At 40.6% G+C, this 22,577-nt stretch overlaps 2 non-coding genes across 2 annotated transcripts; both read right to left on the minus strand.

The window, feature by feature from the left end:
* Positions 1–947: 947 nt before the first annotated feature.
* LOC113461650 lies at positions 948–1,053 on the minus strand. The gene has a single exon (XR_003383947.1). It is a non-coding gene; the product is annotated as a small nucleolar RNA R71 (small nucleolar RNA).
* A 5,280-nt stretch (positions 1,054–6,333) lies between these two features.
* On the minus strand, positions 6,334–6,440 carry LOC113461408. The gene has a single exon (XR_003383667.2). It is a non-coding gene; the product is annotated as a small nucleolar RNA R71 (small nucleolar RNA).
* Between the last annotated feature and the right edge of the window lie 16,137 nt (positions 6,441–22,577).

Genomic DNA, 22,577 nt, shown 5'->3' on the forward strand with positions numbered 1-22,577 from the left:
GATAAATACGTATTTTACCATGAAATTGAATAATCATTTAAATAAATTTAAAATATGGTAAGAAGTAGATAATTCTTTTCTTAAACCAGACTCTGAACTTGTCTCCCTCTTGGTTGCAATCTTGTTTTGACCCGGTTTGGTGACCTGATAGAGTTGTAATCAAACTAAGGTTATAATTAAATAGGTTTTGGTCCTGAGTAGATTGAAAGTTATAATTAATTATTTTTATATGGAAAAAATGTTTGATTAACCCTTCTTATTAAGTCATGGTCTTGTTTATTTTATCTGGTTGAGTTCAGTCTGAAGCAGTTTAGCGAGAATTAAATTTAAATGACGTTGGACTCGAGGACAAGTCAATGATCATGACCCACCTCCAATCCAAAGCCAATTCCCCTATTCTTCCCAGATCAGCAGCCATCCAACGGACTTGCCATTCTTTCTTTACTAGCTGAAACAGGGGAGACTTTTATGCCGTTGATTTCAAATCCTCCCCAGCACACCCAGATCCTCGTTTCAAAGCAACACACACAGATCCTCGTTTCAAAGTAACGCTCCCAAATCCTCCGCGATCGATTCCCAGCTCCAAGCCGTGATCAGCTCCCACCAGCCTTCCATTCCTCTTCTCCCGCGATGCATCCCGCCAGGCGTTTTCCGCATCCAGGTAGCTACGACATCGTCTTCATCCCCATGTGATCCAAATGCTCCCATCTTTTTATCGGCTCACCAACAAAGAATCATATAAACACCTAGATGAATTCCTTGAGATTTGCACCACTGTCAAGATTCAGAACTTCACTGATGATGCTCTGAAACTTAGATTATTTCCTTTCTCCCTTAAAGATAGAGCCAAACAATGGCTGAATTCTTTAAAAGCTAATTGATTCATTCTTGGGATCAAATGCAACAAGAATTCCTTAAAAAATACTTTCCCATAGGAAGAACGAACCAGTTTAGACGTGCCATTACAAGCTTCTCCCAAACTGAGGGAGAAGAATTTCATGAAACTTGGGAGAGATTTCGGGACCTAATCCGTAAATGCCCTCATCATCAAATACCTAAGTGGTAGCTAGTGCAATGTTTCTATGACGGATTGACTGAATGAAACCGTCAGATGATCGATGCTGCATGCGGGGGGACTTTCATGCTTCAAAATGAGCATGAAGCATGGCAATTATTTGAAAATCTTAATGAAAACTCCCTCCACCATGCTTCCTGTTCTCGTCAAGTACCCCTGAGTTCTCAAAGAAAAGGGACCATTTGTGAAATAAGTCATTCCATGGACCTGTCTAGCAAGGTAGATGCATTGTTCCATAAGATTGATCAATTGATGATAGGAGGACATATCGTTAGCTCGTCCCAAGCACAAGTGTGTGCCATCTGTTCTAGCCCATCGCACCCTATTCATGAGTGCCCCTCAGCGCCCCAATTTCCCGAACTCGTGCAAGAACACATCAATGCTGCTCAGACACAGCCTAGACCGGGTAATGACCCATTTTCGAATACATATAATCCGGGATGGCGGAATCATCCAAATTTTTCTTGGAGGCAGCAAGCTTCGAATAATGCCCAACCCTACTTCCAAAATTTTCATCTCTACCGTCCCTCAACTCAATTTCAACACCCTCCTCCTCCAACCCAAAGAAATACAGCCTTTGAGGAGAAAGTATTGACTGCCCTTCAAGGTTTGGAGGCAAACACACAACTATTGCACTCTCACACGCAATCAATTGCTAAGCTAGAATCCCAAATGGGTCAACTAGCCAATGCATTAAACAAGCGAGAGGAAGGTAAGCTTCCAAGTCAACCAATGAGTAATCCTAGGGGACAATACGTGGCTCAAGAAACTCGACTAAATCATGAGCAAGCCAATGCTTTGACTACCCTAAGGAATGGACGTATAATAGATAATAAGGTTGGGGAGGGTAACAATAAGGAAGATGAAGAAGAGGAGAGGAATGTATCACATGAAAACCCAAAACCTTCTTCAGCTAGTCCACCATCTGCCACAACCCACATTCCAAAGGCTCCATTCCCTGAAGCACTTAATGCACCCTCTCCCTTTGGCAAGAAGGGAACTTCATTAGAAGAGATGATGGAGGTCTTCAAACAAGTTAAAATCAACCTCCCACTCCTTGATGCCATCAAACAAGTTCCCTCCTATGCCAAATTTCTCAAAGACCTTTGCACCCAAAAGCGGAAATCTAGGACACATGTGCCTAAAAAGATCCTCCTAACTGAGCAGGTAAGTTCCATTCTCCAACACAACACCCCTCCAAAATTCAAAGATCCTGGCGCTCCCACTATTTTCTGTGTCATAGGAGATAACTCTATTGATCGAGCACTTTTAGATCTAGGGGCAAGTGTGAATCTTCTACCCTATTCAGTCTATGAAAAATTTGGGTTGGGTGAATTGAAACCTACCTCGGTATCTTTACAATTGGCTGATAGATCGGTGAAGATGCCAAGGGGGATGATTGAAGATTTTCTTGTCAAGGTAGACAAATTCTATTTTTCAGTAGATTTTATCGTCCTTGACATGGAACATGTGCCCAACCTAAAAAAATAAATTCCTGTGATTCTTGGTCGTCCCTTTTTAGCGACAGCCAATGCATGTATCAACTGTAGAACTGGGGCAATGGATATATCATTTGGGAACATGAAAATTAAGTTAAATGTGTTTCATGCCGCTGACCAACATGTGAGGGAAGACGAGTGTTGCCTAATTGACGAAATGGATGATCTTGTAGAGAATGCTCTTCCCTATATCTTAGCAAATGACCCCTTAGAGGCATGTTTGGCCCATTTTGACATTGACAACTTTGATATAGACAAGGCCGTAGAAGAAGTTAACATCTTACTCGACAATCAATCTCCTATGAGTTCCCTTGGAAGATCCGACCTGAACCCCTTCCCCCCATTGCTAGCACACCACTTTGTCCTTCCATTGATTCTCCACCTAAACTTGAGTTGAAACCACTTCCGACAAATCTTAAGTATGCGTTTCTAGGACCAGAAGATAGCCTCCCTGTAATCATCCCAGCCAACTTATCTACTGAACAGGAGGGTAAACTTTTAAGATACTAGAAGAGAATAAACATGCCATAGGATGGTCTGTAGCCGATTTGAAAGGGGTTGACCCCTCTGTTTGTATGCATCGAATTCATCTCGAAGATGATGCAAAGCCTACCCGAGAAATGCAAAGAAGACTCAATCCTAACATGAAGGAGGTAGTCAAGAAAGAAGTGGTGAAGTTATTAGATGCCGGAATTGATGAGAGTACAAAAGTATAATTTTTATATTATCTTAATTAGTATTATAGTTAATTTTTATTAATAAAATTAATTAATTAATGTTTTATTTGTGTTTGAGTGAAATTAATCCAAGAGACCTAAGCTAAACCAGCTCTTCAATTCCAAATGGCATCTCATCAGCATCTTTCCGTTTCCCCTATTTCTTCCCAGCTCATCCAAGCGTGGAGCGTGCGACGGAAAGGGAGGAGGCCAGCAGCCATCGGAGGAGAAGAGTCCCAAGCCGAGTCTTCTTAACTTCCCAAACGTCTGCAACGTCCCAGCATTCATCAGAGTCCTTCCGTCTCCCCCGTTTCTTCTCAGCTTATCCACAAATCCAACATCAATGACTGCAGCTCAAACTTCTTCAATGTTCAAACTCCTAACGCCGAGGAGCTTCCCAGCATCTTCCAACCGTCCGTGACCTCCCAGCACATGCAATCGGATCATCCATTTCGGAATAGAGCTTCCAGCCGAGGAGTCTTCTCAACACCCCAACGGCCATCCACGTATTCCATGCATCCGATCGTTTTCCAACCGTTCCCAGCAAATTAATTCCATCCACGAGGAGTCTTCCCATATTCGCAACTCCCTCCACCCCGCATCTCAGCCGCGTTTCATCCGGCCTCTTCAACATGCTATAAGAAGGCAGCCGAGCAAGCAACCAGGGGGAGGCGAGAAGGGAGCATCTCCTCTTCCAATCTTTCCAGCCGGACGAAAGGAGGGAAATCAGCCGACGAGGAAGGAGAGAACCACACGGTGGAGGAAAAGGAGGAAGCGAGGGGAAGCCACGGAACCAGGGAAGCCAACATCCATTTCTTTCCCAGCCGAGCGAGAGAGGAGAAGAGGCCACGGAAGGGAGGAAGCAACCGGGAGAAGAAAACAGAGCATCCTGTTTTCTGAACCAAAGAAAAAAAAAAGGAAAAAGGGATTTATGTTTATTTTAAGTTATTCTTTACAATTCCTTTTTATAAAAATGTTTCCATTTCATATGAGTAGCTAAATCTTCTCTAGCTAAGGCTAGGAAAAAGCCTGGCAATTTCTTCATGTATTTCATTTAATCATCAATGGGATTTTAATGTTTTTCTTTTTGATTTATGGTGCAGTAAATTTATAAAAATTATTTCAAACTTATATATTTTCTTTGATTTGTTATTTCTCCCGGGTATAACAGATGCTTAGAAATCCCTGTAGTTTAAAATAGAATTACTGTAATGCTGCCCATAAAACTAAATCTATTTAACTGAGATAATAGATGATTTTAAGAAAACCATGATGAAGTGCTAGGCTGAATCCTGATGCCTTAGTTATATTTTGTCAATTCGAATATTATTTAGCCTTTAGTTTTTGTTCACTGTCAAATCCCTGTGGATTCGATCTCGGTCTCACCGAGAATATTACTTTGCTACACCCTATACTTGGGGTATCCTACGTTTAATTTTCTTTTTTTAAAAGAGCAAGATTAAAATCGTAGCAAGTTTTTGGCGTCGTTGCCGGGGATTTGCAACGTGCGAACGAGAACAAGGCTGAAAATTTCAATTTTTTATTTTTAGTTCTTCAATTTTTCTTTATTTTTAATACAGCTGAAATTTTAAATCTTTTCAGATTCAAGGGCGACACAAAGCAGGACCAGTAACGAGGAAGTTCAAGATCACATTTTTGGATTCCCGGAGTGAACGAACTCCGGCCGTGAGTATTTAAATTAATTTTTCTGTTTTGCTCATACTAGTCCTATTTTTCCTAGATAAGAATTTTACTCTTGTTTTAAAAAAAAATTAAAAAAAAAATTTATTTTTAATTATAATAATAAAACAATAAAAATAATAAATAAATAAAAAGAAGAAAAAAATTTAGCTAGTTTGCTTGATCAACTATTCAAATGCAATTTAATGTCATGACATAAAATGTTAAAAATCTTCTTGATTGTTGCATATAGTATAAAGCATTTGCATAAAATAATCTAAGGGCTGAACCCATTAACAAGATAAGGTCGGGATTTCATCACTCGTCCTTAGCCCAAAAATCATCCAAGTGCATAAATATCCTAAGCCTAATTAAAATCAACTAGACGTTGGCCCCTAAGGATAATCGAGCTCAATAGGACGAAGACCACTGAAAGTTGCACCAATTTCGCTCTATGACCCCGGTCGATGTCTAGGCAAGCTTTGTCCCTCTAAGTGATTAAAGGGAGACAGTTTCTGTTCGAGGAAAGTGGGTTTTAAGTGGGACCTTTGCTACACGCATCGTGACCCCTCCACTTACCTGGGAGCTTACCTGGTCGATTAGGTTATTAGACCGGATTGGAGGCTTAAGTGTACTCTTCAAACCAGTTAGGAGCTGTCTAGAAATTTTTAGGAAAACATTAGAAATAAGGGTGCTATGCTTTGATACTATTTGATTGTGAATAATTTTAGCAGCAGGGTGTCAATATTCATAGCTTTAGGTAATATTCATACTCATCCAAAACTCTAAAAATATATATATATATACAAAATAAATAAATAAATAAATAATAATAATAATATAATAATAAAAAGTCAACTGGTTAATTGGTCAGTATATGCGGTTGTGGCAAAGGGATAAAACGAAAAGATTATTCCGAGTTGAATCTAGGGATAAAAGTTCAGATAATCAAATGGAAGATAATGGTAGTAATCAGGGAGATAATGAATTTCAAGATGACTTACCTATTAGAACGCTTCGTGATTATCTACAACCCACTAGGACCAGTACCCCATCCTGTATGGTTATTCCTACTGCTGCGGGAGCTTTTGACATGAAACCAGGAATAATCCAATTACTTCCAAAGTTTCACGGACTTGATTCTGAAAGTCCCTATTTGCATCTAAAAGAATTTGATGAAGTATGTTCAACACTTCATTTCAATGATGTCACTGAAGAGGTAGTTAAGCTTAAGTTATTTTCTTTTTCTTTAAAGGAAAAAGCTAAGTCATGGTTACACTCCTTAAGGCCTAGGACCATAGCTACCTGGCAAGAAATGACAAGAGAATTTTTAAAGAAATTCTTCCCAACACATAAAACAAACACACTTAGAAGAAATATCATGAACTTTGCACAAAAAGATGGAGAAACATTTTTTCAGTGTTGGAAAAGATTTAAGGACCTTCTCCTTGCTTGCCCACATCATGGATATGAAATTTGGAGGGTCATTAGTTTCTTTTATGATGGTTTGTCCTCCAATATGAGACAATTTGTAGAAATGATGTGTAATGGTGAATTCATGAGTAAGGAACCAAATGAAGCTTGGGATTATTTTGATCTTTTAGCAGAAAATGCACAAGCTTGGGATACAACAGATAAAAATGAAAAATCAAAAATAGCACCTAATGCAAAAGGAGGAATATATCTTATTAAAGATGATAATGATGTCAATGTAAAAATTGCTAATCTGACTAGGAAGGTTGAAGCCATGGAATTAAGCAAATCCAATATAGGAAAAGCACAAACTATTGTTGAAAGTATATGTGGAATTTGTGAGAGTAATGCACATGTAACCAAGGATTGTCCTACAATCCCTGCTTTTCAAGAAGTGTTGCATGATCAAGCAAATTTCACCAATACTTATAAAAGACCATTTCCAGAAACATATAATCCTAGTTGGCGAAACCATCCTAACTTTAGTTGGAGACATGGACCCACTGCCAATGAATCTCAAGGAAATTCTGTTCCTACTCCTTATGTGCCACCACATAGGAAATCCCTTGAAGATACTTTGCAAACCTTCATGCAAGGGCAGACTCAAATAAATCAGAATACAATGCAATCACTCCAAGAACTTAAAAATTCTGTAGGTAGAATTGAGGCTCAACTTAATGTTAGGGAAAGAGGGACATTTCCAGCCCAACCTCAATCTAACCCAAAGGGTCAACATGAGGTCCATGAAGCAAGTTCATCCCAACCTAAATTTGAGCAAGTAAAGTCTGTCACAACCCTTCGGAGTGGAAAAATAATTAACAAAGAAATTCAAATAAAAGATGACAAACCTAAAAAATCTATTGAAAAGAATGATGAAGATGATAATGAACAAAATGATCCAATACTGCATCACAAGATAGTTGCTCCATTTCCTCAGCGCTTGCTTGCAGCTAAAAAAGGAGTACCTGATCAAGAAATTCTGGAAATCTTTAAACAAGTAAAGATTAACATTCCTCTATTAGATGCCATTAAGCAGATTCCATCTTATGCAAAATTTTTAAAAGATCTTTGTACCATAAAGCGAAAGCTTTACGTACAAAAGAAAGCTTTTCTAACTGAACAGGTGAGTGCTATTCTCAAACACAACACCCCACCTAAATATAAAGATCCTGGTTGTCCTACCATATCTTGCATCATAGGAAACTTCAGGATACAACGAGCCCTTCTGGATTTAGGTGCTAGTGTTAACTTACTGCCCTATTCAGTTTATGAACAATTAGGACTTGGTGAACTAAAACCCACCAAGGTTACTCTCCAACTTGCTGATCGATCTATAAAGATACCAAGAGGAGTAGTCGAGGATGTACTTGTCCAAATTGATAAATTTTATTTTCCAGTCGACTTCATAGTATTAGATACCCAGCCTGTCATGAACTGTACCACTCCAATACCTGTCATTCTAGGCTGCCCATTTCTAGCTACTTCTAATGCTTTGATCAACTGTCGAAATGGAATAATGAAAATGTCATTCGGGAATATGACTATAGATTTCAATATATTAACATTTGTAAACAACCCGATAATGACAACGAAAATGATGAAATTCATGGAGTTAATCTGATCAACTCCATTGTAGAAGATGCTCTTGTCCCATCTCTTTCTTCTGATCCTTTAGAAACATGCCTAACTCATTTTGGAAATACAGATATCAACCAAAACTTTAGAGAAATCAGTGCTATATTAGATTCAGCTCCTTTGTTGGATACAGATAGGTGAAAATCTCGTTTTGAAGAATTGCCCACACGCAACAATAGTCCTCTACCATCTAGTGTTCAAGCACCTAAACTTGAGCTAAAGCCTTTGCCATCTGAGCTCAAGTACGCATACCTTGGTCAAGAAGAAACTTTTCCTGTGATCATATCATCCCAACTCGAACAAAGTCAATAACTAAAATTATTAGAAATTCTCAAAAAGCATAAGGGAGCATTAGGCTGGACAATTGCTGATATCAAGGGAATTAGTCCCTCAATTTGCACTCGTAGAATCCACTTAGAAGCTGATGCCAAACCTTCTCGTCAACCTCAACGTCGATTAAACCCAAACATGAAGGATGTGGTTAGAGCAGAAGTTCTGAAACTTCTGGATGCGGGTATGATCTACCCAATTTCAGATAGTAAATGGGTAAGTCCAACCCAAGTGGTCCCGAAAAAATCTGGTGTTACTGTAGTCAAAAATGCCAACAATGAATTAGTTCTAACTAGGGTCCCCACTAGTTGGCGTGTATGCATTGACTATAGGAAACTTAATTCTGTCACTAGGAAGGATCATTTTCCTCTACCTTTTATTGATCAAATTTTAGAAAGGTTAGCAGGTCATAAATATTATTGCTTCCTAGATGGCTATTCAGGTTACAACCAAATTGCAATTGATCCTGAAGATCAGGAAAAGACCACTTTTACATGTCCTTTTGGTACATTTGCTTACAAGAGAATGCCTTTTGGATTATGTAATGCTCCTGCAACCTTCCAAAGATGCATGCTCAGTATTTTCTCCGACATGGTTGAGCGCTTTTTGGAAGTTTTCATGGATGATTTTTCGGTTTTTGGCTCCTCTTTTGAAAACTGTGTGGACCATTTAAGACTAGTCTTAATTCGGTGTGAGGAGAAGAATCTAATCTTAAATTGGGAAAAGTGCCATTTCATGGTAACTAGGGGAATTGTTCTCGGGCATGTCATTTCATCTGAAGGAATTGAAGTAGACAAGGCTAAAATTGACTTAATTGCTAATTTACCCAACCCAAAAACTATCAAAGACATACGCTCATTTTTGGGTCATGCAGGATTTTATAGGAGATTCATTAAAGATTTTAGCTCAATATCTAAACCCTTATGTAATCTCCTTCAAAAGGAAACCCAATTTGTGTGGTCTGAAGAATGTCAAAAAGCTTTTGATAAACTTAAAAGCTTGCTGACCTCTGCTCCCATCATGCAACCACCTGACTGGTCACTTCCTTTTGAAATTATGTGTGATGCTAGTGAATATACAGTTGGGGTAGTTCTAGGGCAAAGAAAAGAAAGGAAACCTTATGTTATCTACTATGCAAGTAAGACTTTAAATAGTGCACAAATGAATTACACCACTACGGAAAAAGAACTACTCACCGTAGTATTTGCACTAGACAAATTTAGGTCTTACTTGATTGGATCCAAAATCATTATCTACACTGACCATGCTGCCCTTAAGTACCTTCTTTCAAAAAAGGATGCTAAAGCGCGTTTGCTTAGGTGGATCCTTCTGCTCCAAGAATTTTTTCTAGAAATAAGAGATAAAAAGGGGGTAGAAAATGTAGTAGCTGATCACTTGTCCCGTCTGACTCTTCCAGATTCCTTAGACAATTCACCCATAAAAGACACTTTTCCTGATGAGCAACTGTTTGAGATCACATCTTCACCCTGGTTTGCAGACATTGCAAATTTTCTAGTCACAGGTGAACTACCAAGTCATTGGAATAAACAAGACAAAAGAAAATTTTTGACTGAAATAAAAAATTTTTTCTGGGATGATCCTTATCTTTTCAAATACTGCCCAGACCAAATTATTAGGAGATGTGTACCTAATGACGAATTTATTAGTGTCATTTCCTTTTGTCATTCTGAAGCTTGCGGTGGTCATTTCTCTGCTAAGAAAACAGCTGCAAAAATTTTACAGTGCGGTTTCTATTGGCCCACCTTGTTTAAAGATTCCCATAACTTTTGCAAGCTTGCGAGCGTTGTCAAAAGTTAGGTGGGATAACTCGTAGGAATATGATGCCTCTCAACCCAATTTTAATTATCGAAATATTTGATTGTTGGGGAATAGATTTTATGGGCCCATTTCCTCCTTCATTCGGAAATTTGTACATCTTAGTAGCTGTAGATTATGTCTCCAAATGGATTGAGGCAATTCCTTGCAAACATAATGACCACAAAACTGTTCTAAAATTTTTAAAGAAAAACATTCTTTCCAGATTTGGAACACCTCGAGCCATCATCAGTGATGGGGGTTCACACTTCTGTAATAAGCCTTTGTTAGATGTATGCCCTAGAAGCCAATTTGGCTGACACATTGTTGATTCTAGGGACATAATTTTGTACTTGACTATTTATTATTGAATAAATAAAAGGCATCTTTTCATTCATATTGTTTATGTGTCTATGAATCGTCCAAGAAATTAATAAGATGATGATACATATTCTCAAGAGTTGAGAATTTGAGCCATGTATCATTGGTGATTAATTTCTAAATGCTCCTGATCAAAGGATCATCACGAGGACGGTGATCGATCCGATCAGTGCACAGATCACTCTCCTTCTGGATGGACGAGACTTGAGTCCACAGTGTAGAGACACTGAAGTGATAGTGCAGGTGCTTGTTAGAGAACAAGGGTACTGAGCGTGACCAATACAAGAAGTCACTTGGATGTCTATCCACTCGTCAGTGACTTGCTTGATGTTGCAGTAGTGTGACTGGTCCTTTGACCTGCGGTGCTTCGGCTGCTCACAGTGGGGTTATTGTAGTTTGACTGCACACATACATGGTCCCTAGCCATATGGGTCCATGCAGTGTAGATTGGCTGCAGTAAGTTCACTGTAGGAGTAGGGTATGCACCTATATGGAATCTATCGACCTTGATAGATAAGGAGAGATCCTATGTGATTTATAAGACTGAGTTCGTAAGACCTCGGCCGGGGCAGTATGCACAGTGGAGAAAGAGTTTCTCACTATCGAACTCGAGTCGAATAAATCTTGACATATGACAGACGATGGGGTTTGACGAGTTGTCCATGACCTCCGTCCTGTAGGGATCCACGATAGTAGGACTGTATCACATGTTAACTGCACCTAGAGGTTCATCATTCCATTCTGCTGGGTAGCCACTACATGCTGCTAGGTGTCACTGGTGGATGGTGGGACTCATAGGGATTATCTTGATGATCGATAAACCCTAATGAGTTGAGTTGGAATCGTTCCAACCCATTGAAAGGAGTTTTCAATGATATAGTGATAGAGATCACAATATATCTCACTATCAGTCAGAATAGAACCTATGGGGTCACACACACTAGAAGTATTGACCGATCCGATGGTTGAAATCGTGATTAGGAATCACAAGAAATCAATTTGATTGATAAGAAGTTGAAGAAGGAAAAAGGAATTAATTAATTGGACTTGAAACAAGAGTCCTACTTCGGGTAGGATTCCTAGAGTCCTAATTGGATTAGGACTGGGAATCCTAGTTGGAGTAGGACTGGGATTCCTATTTGGAATAGGATTCCTCAATCCTAATGAGATTAGGAGTTTTGAATCAAAATTGGATTCCTACTTGGAGTAGGATTCCTAGAAATCCTAATTGGATTAGGACTTTGGATTCAAATAGAGTCCTAATTGGATTAGGACTAAAATTAAACAAATCCTAATTAGATTAGGATTCCTCAAGTCTAAATTAATTAATAATCTAATGAATCAACATGACTCCTAATTGGATTAGGATTGAAGAGTTCAATTGAGTCATGATTCATCCAAATCCTAATTGGATTAGGACTAGCATAGATTGAACCCAATTTGGCTAATCCTAATTGGATTGGGATTAAACCATAAGAGAGGCACCCAATCCTCTTTGGAAGAGGATTAGGGCATCACAAGAAGGAGGGTTCACGCCCCTCCTCCTCTCCTTGTGTGCGGCATGAAGAGAAGGGCCGGCGCCCCCCTTCCCTCTTAGGCAATATGTCTAGGGCTCCTAGATTGTAGGAGCCCTAGATGGCTTTATAAGGAGGCATGAGGCCGGCGCCCTAGCCAAGAGCTCTCTTCCTCCTCTTGCTGCCGCCACCAGCCCCCTCCTCTCTTGGTTCAGCCGCAAGCAAAGGGAGAGCAAAGTCCAAGCGTTGGCGTCATCCTCTTCCTCCAATCCTTCTTCCAACGCAGGGAAAAGAAAGAAGGCTGCAGAAGCTGTGTTCTTCTTCCTTGAGTCCCTTCTTCTTCTTCCTCCTCTCAAGCACTTTCAAGAGTTGAAAGAAAGAGAAGAGATCAGCCATCAAAGGAGTCTTTGCAAGGGAGCTAGCACCCCGGGAAGACAAGAAAGCTTTGATCGGTTCTCTACTTCGTGTGGATACCCGTAGAGGCCGGACGTTTGAACGGCTTCAAACGAACCCTCTTCCAAAACCACGAATTCAGATTCGCGGTGATCATCTACCCGCGCAAGGTGAAGATTTGATCTTCCTATTAGTTCTAAAAGTTTTAATTCTTACTTAATTACGAAAGGTCTCGAAACAACGTTCATGAGATGAACGTCGAACTCGTGCATGCCGATTCCGCTGCCATCTGAAAAATTTTTGAAACATCAGCGACATGGGCGGGTTCCCAACAGTGGTATCAGAGCCTAGGCTTCGTAGATTAAGGTAAGAATTAAATATCTAAAGGCATATTAGATCTGAAAATTAAATGATCATGCATGCTGAAAAATTCTGCATGCAGATTTTTCAGGGGTGCTGATTTTTACATGCTGATTTTTATGTGATAAAAAGATGATTCTAATTGCATTGTTAATGGGATTACAAAGTTTAGAATCATGATTAGCATGATCAGCGACCTATGTCATGATATAATCAGTTAAGTTTCAGATCTGAAAATTATAATTGTAGCATACGGTGATGATCATAGGATTCAACCCCTTTTGGTATCAAATGTAATGACCTGCGATGTGATCTGCGATGTCATGTAATTTTTCAGATGCTTGCATGCATCTTATTTGATGTTTTGAGAGGCCTGCGTGCCTCCTAAAAGGAGATGTAAATTATTTTTATTTTTATTTTACATCTGGTTGTATTTCTGTGATGTGATGTACATCAACGATCAAGTTGAAGCAAAGGCATGAGATGAAAGGTGATCCAAGCGGTTGATGGCGATGGGATCAAGGGTTGATCAAGGATCGAATCAAGGAGGCTTGGAACCAATTCAAGAGTTGAAGACCACTTGATCAATTGATGTGCATGTGCTTGTAATACGACCTAATTAGAATCCATGATCATCACCTAGTTAAAGTTTAGCTTTAATTATTGCCGCGATTATAACTGCCTGCAATGCGCCGTTTGCATGTGATGTGAATGAGAGTCGGGTAGATAGGTCTACATGTGATGTAGCAAACCCAATTGAGACCTAAATCAAAACCTCCTCAATCAAGTCGAGAGTGAACCGACATGAGCAAGTCATATTAGATTAATTGATCTAATTGGTGTCTAGGAAAGCATGAAAGGTGGTTACTTAATTAGGACCTTACTCTCTGAGTAAGGGGAGCCTCCCACCTGCTTACCTGGCCAATTGTTCGATTACCTCTTATGAAAGGCTCAAGTTGCAAACACTAAGACCTGATTAACCAATATTAAGTCAATAGGTCTTCCACTGTAGTAGAGCTGCTAAGGCCTTTCTGATGTTGACTTGTCTCGGCTGGATACAGTGGTCAAGTTGCATTGGGGGGCTGGACCTCTCTATAGACATGAGATGTTGTAGGGTAAAGGTGGGGTTGGGCACCAATAACTGTTAGGTGAGGACCCAATGACGACTTTATTCCTACGGTTATACGGTGGGTCTGACTTAACTAAGAAATGGGACCAATAACTGTTAGGTGAGGTCTTCATGGCTTAGAGACCAAGTTGCACTGCAACATGCTTGAGAAGCATTGTACAAGAGTTGTACACTCATCCATCTATGTGTCACCAATAACTGTTAGGTGAGGTGGCATGTGAATTGGTGGGACCGCAGTACCCACTAGAAACCCTAGTCGTGTGGGATTTCCGTTTTCCTACCAGGGGAGTGTGAGGAATTCGAGAAAATAGTGGGAGTCACATTTGTTCTAAAAGACCTTAGGACAGATTAGGATCAAGTACAAAAGTCTAACTAGAATCTTTACTCTCTGCAGATACAATGTCGGCTTCAAACCCTTTGACCCGTATTCTTGAGACCAACCGACTGACCGGAACCAATTACAAGGACTGGCTTAGAAATCTCAAAATAGTTTTGGACTGTGAGAAGATAGGCTATATACTCGATTCAGATATCCCCACATTACCAGCACGTCCCACTGATGTTCAGCGTGAGATGCATAAAAAGTGGTTGGACGATGACATTAGAGTAAAATGCTATATGATGGCATCTATGTCTAATGAACTCCAATGCCAGCATGAAAATATAAAGACTGCTAGGGACATACTGGCACACCTACAAGAGTTGTATGGTGAGCAGAGTCGCACAGCTCGTTTTGAAGTGTCCAAGAGGCTTTTCAAAGCGAAGATGCGCGAAGGGCAGTCTGTCCATGATCACGGTCTGACCATGATCAAGGACCTAGAGGAGCTTGAGAAGCTCGGTATGGACATGCACAAGGAATTGCAAGTGGATTTGATCCTACAGTCACTTCCTGATTCATTTGGTCAGTTTATAGTAAACTACCACATGAATAAGATTGAATGCACCAAGACTGAACTAATCAACATGTTGGTAACTGCTGAGGGAGCCTTGAAAGGTTCAAGGGGCAATGTCCTCGCTGCTGAGTTGACTTCTGGTTCCAAGAGAAAGTCTACTTGGAAGAAAAAGAAGCCTGCAAAGAAGCAGAAGAAAGACAAGAAGCCAAAGAAGGAAGTTCAAAAGAAAAAGGCTAACGACAAAGGAAAATGTTTCCACTGCAATGTCGAAGGCCACTGGAAGAGAAACTGTCCTTCATACCTCGAGAGCCTAAAGAACAAGAAAGGTGACACACCTTCAGAAGGTATAGACTTGCTCATTATTGAAACTAATCTAACGGTTTCTTTTACTTCTAGTTGGGTTATAGATTCTGGTTCTAGTGCTCATTTGTGCACTACCATGCAGGGTCTAAAGGAAAGTAGAAGGCTGGCGGAAGGTGCGGTAACCCTTCGGGTTGGCAACGGGGCAAAAGTTGCTGCTGTGGCTGTGGGCACCTACCATCTGCGACTACCGTCTGGATTTAGTTTAATACTTAGAGACTGTTATTATGTACCTGTTGCTAGCAGAAATTTGATTTCTGTTTCATGTCTAGCACAGGAAGGTCATATTTTTACATTTGACAAAGACTGCTGTTCTATTTATTTAAGAAATAAAATAGTCGCACGTGGTTTTATGATTGACAGTCTCTACCATTTACATATGGATGTATCTGTGAATGTTACCGAGCAAGATGTGAGTGCTAAAGGATCCAAAAGATCCAGAGATGAGATAAACCAAAAATATTTGTGGCACCTCAGACTTGGCCATATTGGAGAAGATAGAATGAACAAAATGGATAAAGATGGGCTTTTAGGTTCATTGACTTCCGAGTCATATCCAGTTTGCGAGTCCTGTCTTCAAGGAAAGATGGCTAGACTACCCTTTGTAGGACATGGGGAGAGGACCACTGAAATACTTACCCTAGTACATACAGATGTATGTGGCCCATTCGATGTGCTAGCCAGGGGACGTTATTCTTACTTCATTACCTTTACCGATGATTATTCACGGTATGGGTATGTGTATCTTATGAGACACAAGTCTGAATCCTTTGAAAAGTTCAAAGAGTTCAAGAATGAAGTAGAAAAACAAACTGGAAAACCTCTTAAGGCTCTTCGATCAGATCGGGGAGGAGAATACCTTAGTGGGGAATTCCGGGACTATCTCAAAGAAAACGGCATAGTCTCACAATGGACACCTCCGGGTACACCTCAACTCAACGGGGTGTCAGAGAGGAGAAATCGGACCCTATTGGATATGATCAGGTCCATGATGAGCTTCACTGATTTACCTATGTTCCTTTGGGGAGATGCCTTACTCACAGCGATTTATTTATTGAATAGAGTTCCCTCTAAATCCGTTCCTACCACACCGTATGAGATATGGCATGGTAAGAAACCAAGTCTGGGTCATCTCAAGATTTGGGGGTGTCCGGCCCACGTCAAGCGACTACAGGCGGACAAGTTAGAGGCTAGGACCATAAGTGCTCGTTTTATAGGATATCCTAAAGAGTCATTAGGATACAATTTTTACGTCTCAGAGGATCACAATGTGTTTGTGAGCCGTCATGCCATCTTCTTGGAAAATCAGTTTATCCTTGATAGAGGCAGTGGGAGGAAAATTGAGCTTGAAGAGAAAGTCTCTGAAAAGCAACGAGTCATGGATCCTATAGAACCTATTCATAAGGAGCCAGTACACGATGTCCCTCAACCACCTCGTAGATCTAGTAGGGTCTCCCATCCTCCCGATAGATACTTAGGTATACTAGAAGAGGATACCGAGGAAATGTTCCTAGTGGGAGATAGGGATCACATACAGGATCCCAAAACCTACAACGAGGCGATATCTGATATCGATTCCGAGAAATGGCTGAAAGCTATGAAGTCAGAGATAGACTCCATGCATTCCAACCAAGTCTGGACCTTAGTAGATCCACCAGAAGGTATTGTACCTATTGGATGCAAATGGATCTACAAAAGGAAAATAGGTTCGGATGGAGAGGTAGAGACCTATAAGGCAAGGCTTGTGGCGAAAGGGTATAGTCAGCGCGAAGGTATTGACTATCAGGAGACCTTTTCACCTGTAGCCATGCTAAAATCCATCCGGACATTGCTTGCCATTGCAGCATTTCATGACTATGAAATCTGGCAGATGGATGTGAAAACTGCTTTCCTGAATGGATATCTTGATGAAGATATCTATATGGAACAGCCTTTGGGTTTCACTTCCAGTGATGGAGATCACAAGGTCTGCAAGCTGCAAAGGTCCATCTATGGACTAAAGCAAGCCTCTCGGAGTTGGAACACTCGTTTCGATGATACAATCAAAACGTTTGATTTCATCAAAAACGAGGAGGAACCATGTGTTTATAAAAAGGTTAGTGGGAGTGCTGTCGCTTTTCTCGTACTGTACGTAGATGACATTCTCCTGATTGGGAATGATATTCCCATGTTAACCTCGGTCAAGGTCTGGTTGTCAAAAGAATTCTCCATGAAAGACCTTGGGGAAGCATCCTATATTTTGGGAATAAAGGTCTATAGAGATAGATCTAAAAGGATGCTTGGCCTTTCACAGAAGATGTACATAGAGGAGGTGCTGAAGAGGTTCAGCATGGAAAACTCCAAGAGGGGTCTCTTACCCCTAAGGCATGGAATTCATCTCTCCAAGAAGATGTGCCCCAACACATCTGAGGAGATTCAACGCATGAGCAAGATTCCTTATGCATCAGCAATAGGAAGCCTCATGTATGCCATGCTATGTACACGACCTGATATAGCTCTTGCTGTGAGTGTCACAAGCAGATATCAGTCGAATCCAGGTGAAGAACACTGGACAGCTGTGAAGAATATTCTTAAGTACTTGAGAAGAACTAAAGATTTATTCTTGGTTTTTGGAGGATCATCAGAGTTAAAGGTAGAAGGGTACACAGATTCAGACTTCATGACTGATGTCGATGACAGGAAGTCAACATCTGGATACGTGTTCTTGTGCAATGGTGGTACGGTGAATTGGAAGAGTTCTAAACAACCGATCATTGCTGATTCTACTATGGAAGCCGAATACATCGCCGCCTCTGAAGCTGCTAAGGAAGGCTTCTGGTTCAAGAAATTCATTGCAGAGCTGGATGTGATGACATCAGATGCCATAACACTCTACTGCGATAACAATGGCGCCATAGCCCTTGCTAAGGAGCCAAGGTCTCATCAGAAGTCTAAGCATATAGAGCGGCGCTTTCACCTCATACGCGACTATGTGGAGAAGAAATATGTAGAGGTGCAGAGAGTAGACTCCGCGGATAACGTGGCAGACCCTTTCACTAAGCAGCTGAGTCAGCAAAAGACTGAAGCCCACCTTGAGAAGATGGGCCTAAGATATATGACCAATTGGCTTTAGTGCAAGTGGGAGATTGTTAGATGTATGCCCTAGAAGCCAATTTGGCTGACACATTGTTGATTCTAGGGACATAATTTTGTACTTGACTATTTATTATTGAATAAATAAAAGGCATCTTTTCATTCATATTGTTTATGTGTCTATGAATCGTCCAAGAAATTAATAAGATGATGATACATATTCTCAAGAGTTGAGAATTTGAGCCATGTATCATTGGTGATTAATTTCTAAATGCTCCTGATCAAAGGATCATCACGAGGACGGTGATCGATCCGATCAGTGCACAGATCACTCTCCTTCTGGATGGACGAGACTTGAGTCCACAGTGTAGGGACACTGAAGTGATAGTGCAGGTGCTTGTTAGAGAACAAGGGTACTGAGCGTGACCAATATAAGAAGTCACTTGGATGTCTATCCACTCGTCAGTGACTTGCTTGATGTTGCAGTAGTGTGACTGGTCCTTTGACCTGCGGTGCTTCGGCTGCTCACAGTGGGGTTATTGTAGTTTGACTGCACACATACATGGTCTCTAGCCATATGGGTCCATGCAGTGTAGATTGGCTGCAGTAAGTTCACTGTAGGAGTAGGGTATGCACCTATATGGAATCTATCGACCTTGATAGATAAGGAGAGATCCTATGTGATTTATAAGACTGAGTTCGTAAGACCTCGGCCGGGGCAGTATGCACAGTGGAGAAAGAGTTCTCACTATCGAACTCGAGTCGAATAAATCTTGACATATGACAGACGATGGGGTTTGACGAGTTGTCCATGACCTCCGTCCTGTAGGGATCCACGATAGTAGGACTGTATCACATGTTAACTGCACCTAGAGGTTCATCATTCCATTCTGCTGGGTAGCCACTACATGCTGCTAGGTGTCACTGGTGGATGGTGGGACTCATAGGGATTATCTTGATGATCGATAAACCCTAATGAGTTGAGTTGGAATCGTTCCAACCCATTGAAAGGAGTTTTCAATGATATAGTGATTGATATCACAATATATCTCACTACCAGTCAGAATAGAACCTATGGGGTCACACACACTAGAAGTATTGACCGATCCGATGGTTGAAATCGTGATTAGGAATCACAAGAAATCAATTTGATTGATAAGAAGTTGAAGAAGGAAAAAGGAATTAATTAATTGGACTTGAAACAAGAGTCCTACTTCGGGTAGGATTCCTAGAGTCCTAATTGGATTAGGACTGGGAATCCTAGTTGGAGTAGGACTGGGATTCCTATTTGGAATAGGATTCCTCAATCCTAATGAGATTAGGAGTTTTGAATCAAAATTGGATTCCTACTTGGAGTAGGATTCCTAGAAATCCTAATTGGATTAGGACTTTGGATTCAAATAGAGTCCTAATTGGATTAGGACTAAAATTAAACAAATCCTAATTAGATTAGGATTCCTCAAGTCTAAATTAATTAATAATCTAATGAATCAACATGACTCCTAATTGGATTAGGATTGAAGAGTTCAATTGAGTCATGATTCATCCAAATCCTAATTGGATTAGGACTAGCATAGATTGAACCCAATTTGGCTAATCCTAATTGGATTGGGATTAAACCATAAGAGAGGCACCCAATCCTCTTTGGAAGAGGATTAGGGCATCACAAGAAGGAGGGTTCACGCCCCTCCTCCTCTCCTTGTGTGCGGCATGAAGAGAAGGGCCGGCGCCCCCCTTCCCTCTTAGGCAATATGTCTAGGGCTCCTAGATTGTAGGAGCCCTAGATGGCTTTATAAGGAGGCATGAGGCCGGCGCCCTAGCCAAGAGCTCTCTTCCTCCTCTTGCTGCCGCCACCAGCCCCCTCCTCTCTTGGTTCAGCCGCAAGCAAAGGGAGAGCAAAGTCCAAGCGTTGGCGTCATCCTCTTCCTCCAATCCTTCTTCCAACGCAGGGAAAAGAAAGAAGGCTGCAGAAGCTGTGTTCTTCTTCCTTGAGTCCCTTCTTCTTCCTCCTCCTCTCAAGCACTTTCAAGAGTTGAAAGAAAGAGAAGAGATCAGCCATCAAAGGAGTCTTTGCAAGGGAGCTAGCACCCCGGGAAGACAAGAAAGCTTTGATCGGTTCTCTACTTCGTGTGGATACCCGTAGAGGCCGGACGTTTGAACGGCTTCAAACGAACCCTCTTCCAAAACCACGAATTCAGATTCGCGGTGATCATCTACCCGCGCAAGGTGAAGATTTGATCTTCCTATTAGTTCTAAAAGTTTTAATTCTTACCTAATTACGAAAGGTCTCGAAACAACGTTCATGAGATGAACGTCGAACTCGTGCATGCCGATTCCGCTGCCATCTGAAAAATTTTTGAAACATCAGCGGCATGGGCGGGTTCCCAACAGCCTTTTGAGGCTTTAATGCGAAAATATGGGATCACCCATAAAGTCGCCACCCCTTATCATCCACAGACAAGTGGACAAGTTGAAGTATCAAATCGATCAATTAAGAATATTCTGGAAAAAACGGTTAACCCAAATCGCAAATACTGGTCTTTGCGTTTAACTGATGCACTTGGGGCTTATCGTACTGCTTTTAAAACTCCGATTGGTATGTCTCCGTACCGTCTTATTTTTGGCAAACCTTGTCACTTGCTTGTGGAATTGGAGCATAGAGCCTACTGGGCTATTAAGAGATTTAATTTTGATATGGATAAGGCTAGTTCACTACGCAAACTTCAACTTAATGAACTAGAGGAAATCAGGAATGAAGCATATGAGAATGCTCGAATTTATAAGAACAAAATGAAAGTATTTCATGATAGAAATATTATGAGAAAAACATTTGAGCCTTCCCAGAAAGTTCTATTGTATAATTCAAGACTTCATTTATTTCCAGAAAAATTAAGATCTAGGTGGACTGGTCCATTTATAGTTAAAACTGTTTATCCGTATGGAACTGTTGAGATAGAGAATCCAAACACCGGTAATATTTTTAAAGTAAATGGCCAACGTTTGAAGTTATTTTTGGACAACTTTACCTCAGAAGTTGAATCGACCAATCTGGGAGATCCTGTTTATCAGGATTGATCTCCATATCTGCTAAAGATCCTTTGTTTGTACATAATTTTTCTTTCTTTCATATGACAATTGGTGAGCAACAACAGTGTGCAGTCATTCTATCAGGTAAATTCTAACCTTCAGCCTTATTATCCTTCATACTATCATATTTAATGCATTCATGTTGCAACATTGGGGACAATGTTGAAATTAAGTTGGGGGGGAGAGATTACTATATTTTTCTATATATCATACCAATTGTCATATCATCTCTTAAAAAAAAAATCTATAAAAAAATAAATAATAATAATAATAAGAGTAATAATAATAACAAAAATATATTTTGTTGCATTTAATTACCACTTTAATTTTCTGAGCAAATAAACATGTGCAGCTATTAAGGCAAGGAGCATATTATGACTTATTAGAGACCTATTATTAGATCCCCACACAAGTATTCAATGACAATAGGAAAGCCTCAGGAGTTCACTTGTTTTACCTACTTGTTTGTTGATCTTATTCGCAAAAGAAGTACGAGTGTCCTTATCTTAAAGTTCATGATTTGGTTTTCACATAAAGATTGAGTTTTGAAATTCCCGGCTAGATCACCTGGGTGCCTTATGTTCTGACCTTGGTTGATCTATAGTCACAATACAGTCACGTTACATAAAAAAAATAAAAAAAAAATAAAAAAAAAGAAGAGAGAAATAATACAGTTTGTCTTCACTGAGTAACCGGGCCTCTTGCCTACAAAGCAGCGAGTGTTCGCGTAAAAAGGTGAAAATGACTGAAATAAGTGACTAGTCTGGCCTCGTGGCGTAGTCTGGTTCGAGTAATTAAGTCCGAGGGGTGTTTCACCTAATGCCTTGAGCCAACTGGATCAAGAGTCATTGACCCAAAGCTCGTTACATGGACCTTACTAGAGCCTAATGGAGTTGGACTCTTGTAGTCACTATGTAAGAAAAATAATAATTGTTATGGGGGAATTGAGCCGCCATGCCCCACGTGATCGGCACGCGTATCCAGGAAAGCTACAGCTGCCCTATGATCCAGCACTCCGACCCCGAGTCGGACCTCCTCGGCTCCGCAGCCCGACCCCGGGTCGGCTGCCCTATGATCCAGCACTCCGACCCCGAGTCGGACCTCCTCGGCTCCGCAGCCCGACCCCGGGTCGGCTGCCCTATGATCCAGCACTCCGACCCCGAGT

Source organism: Phoenix dactylifera, unplaced genomic scaffold (assembly GCF_009389715.1).
Source record: "Phoenix dactylifera cultivar Barhee BC4 unplaced genomic scaffold, palm_55x_up_171113_PBpolish2nd_filt_p 001513F, whole genome shotgun sequence".
Lineage (NCBI taxonomy): Eukaryota > Viridiplantae > Streptophyta > Magnoliopsida > Arecales > Arecaceae > Phoenix > Phoenix dactylifera.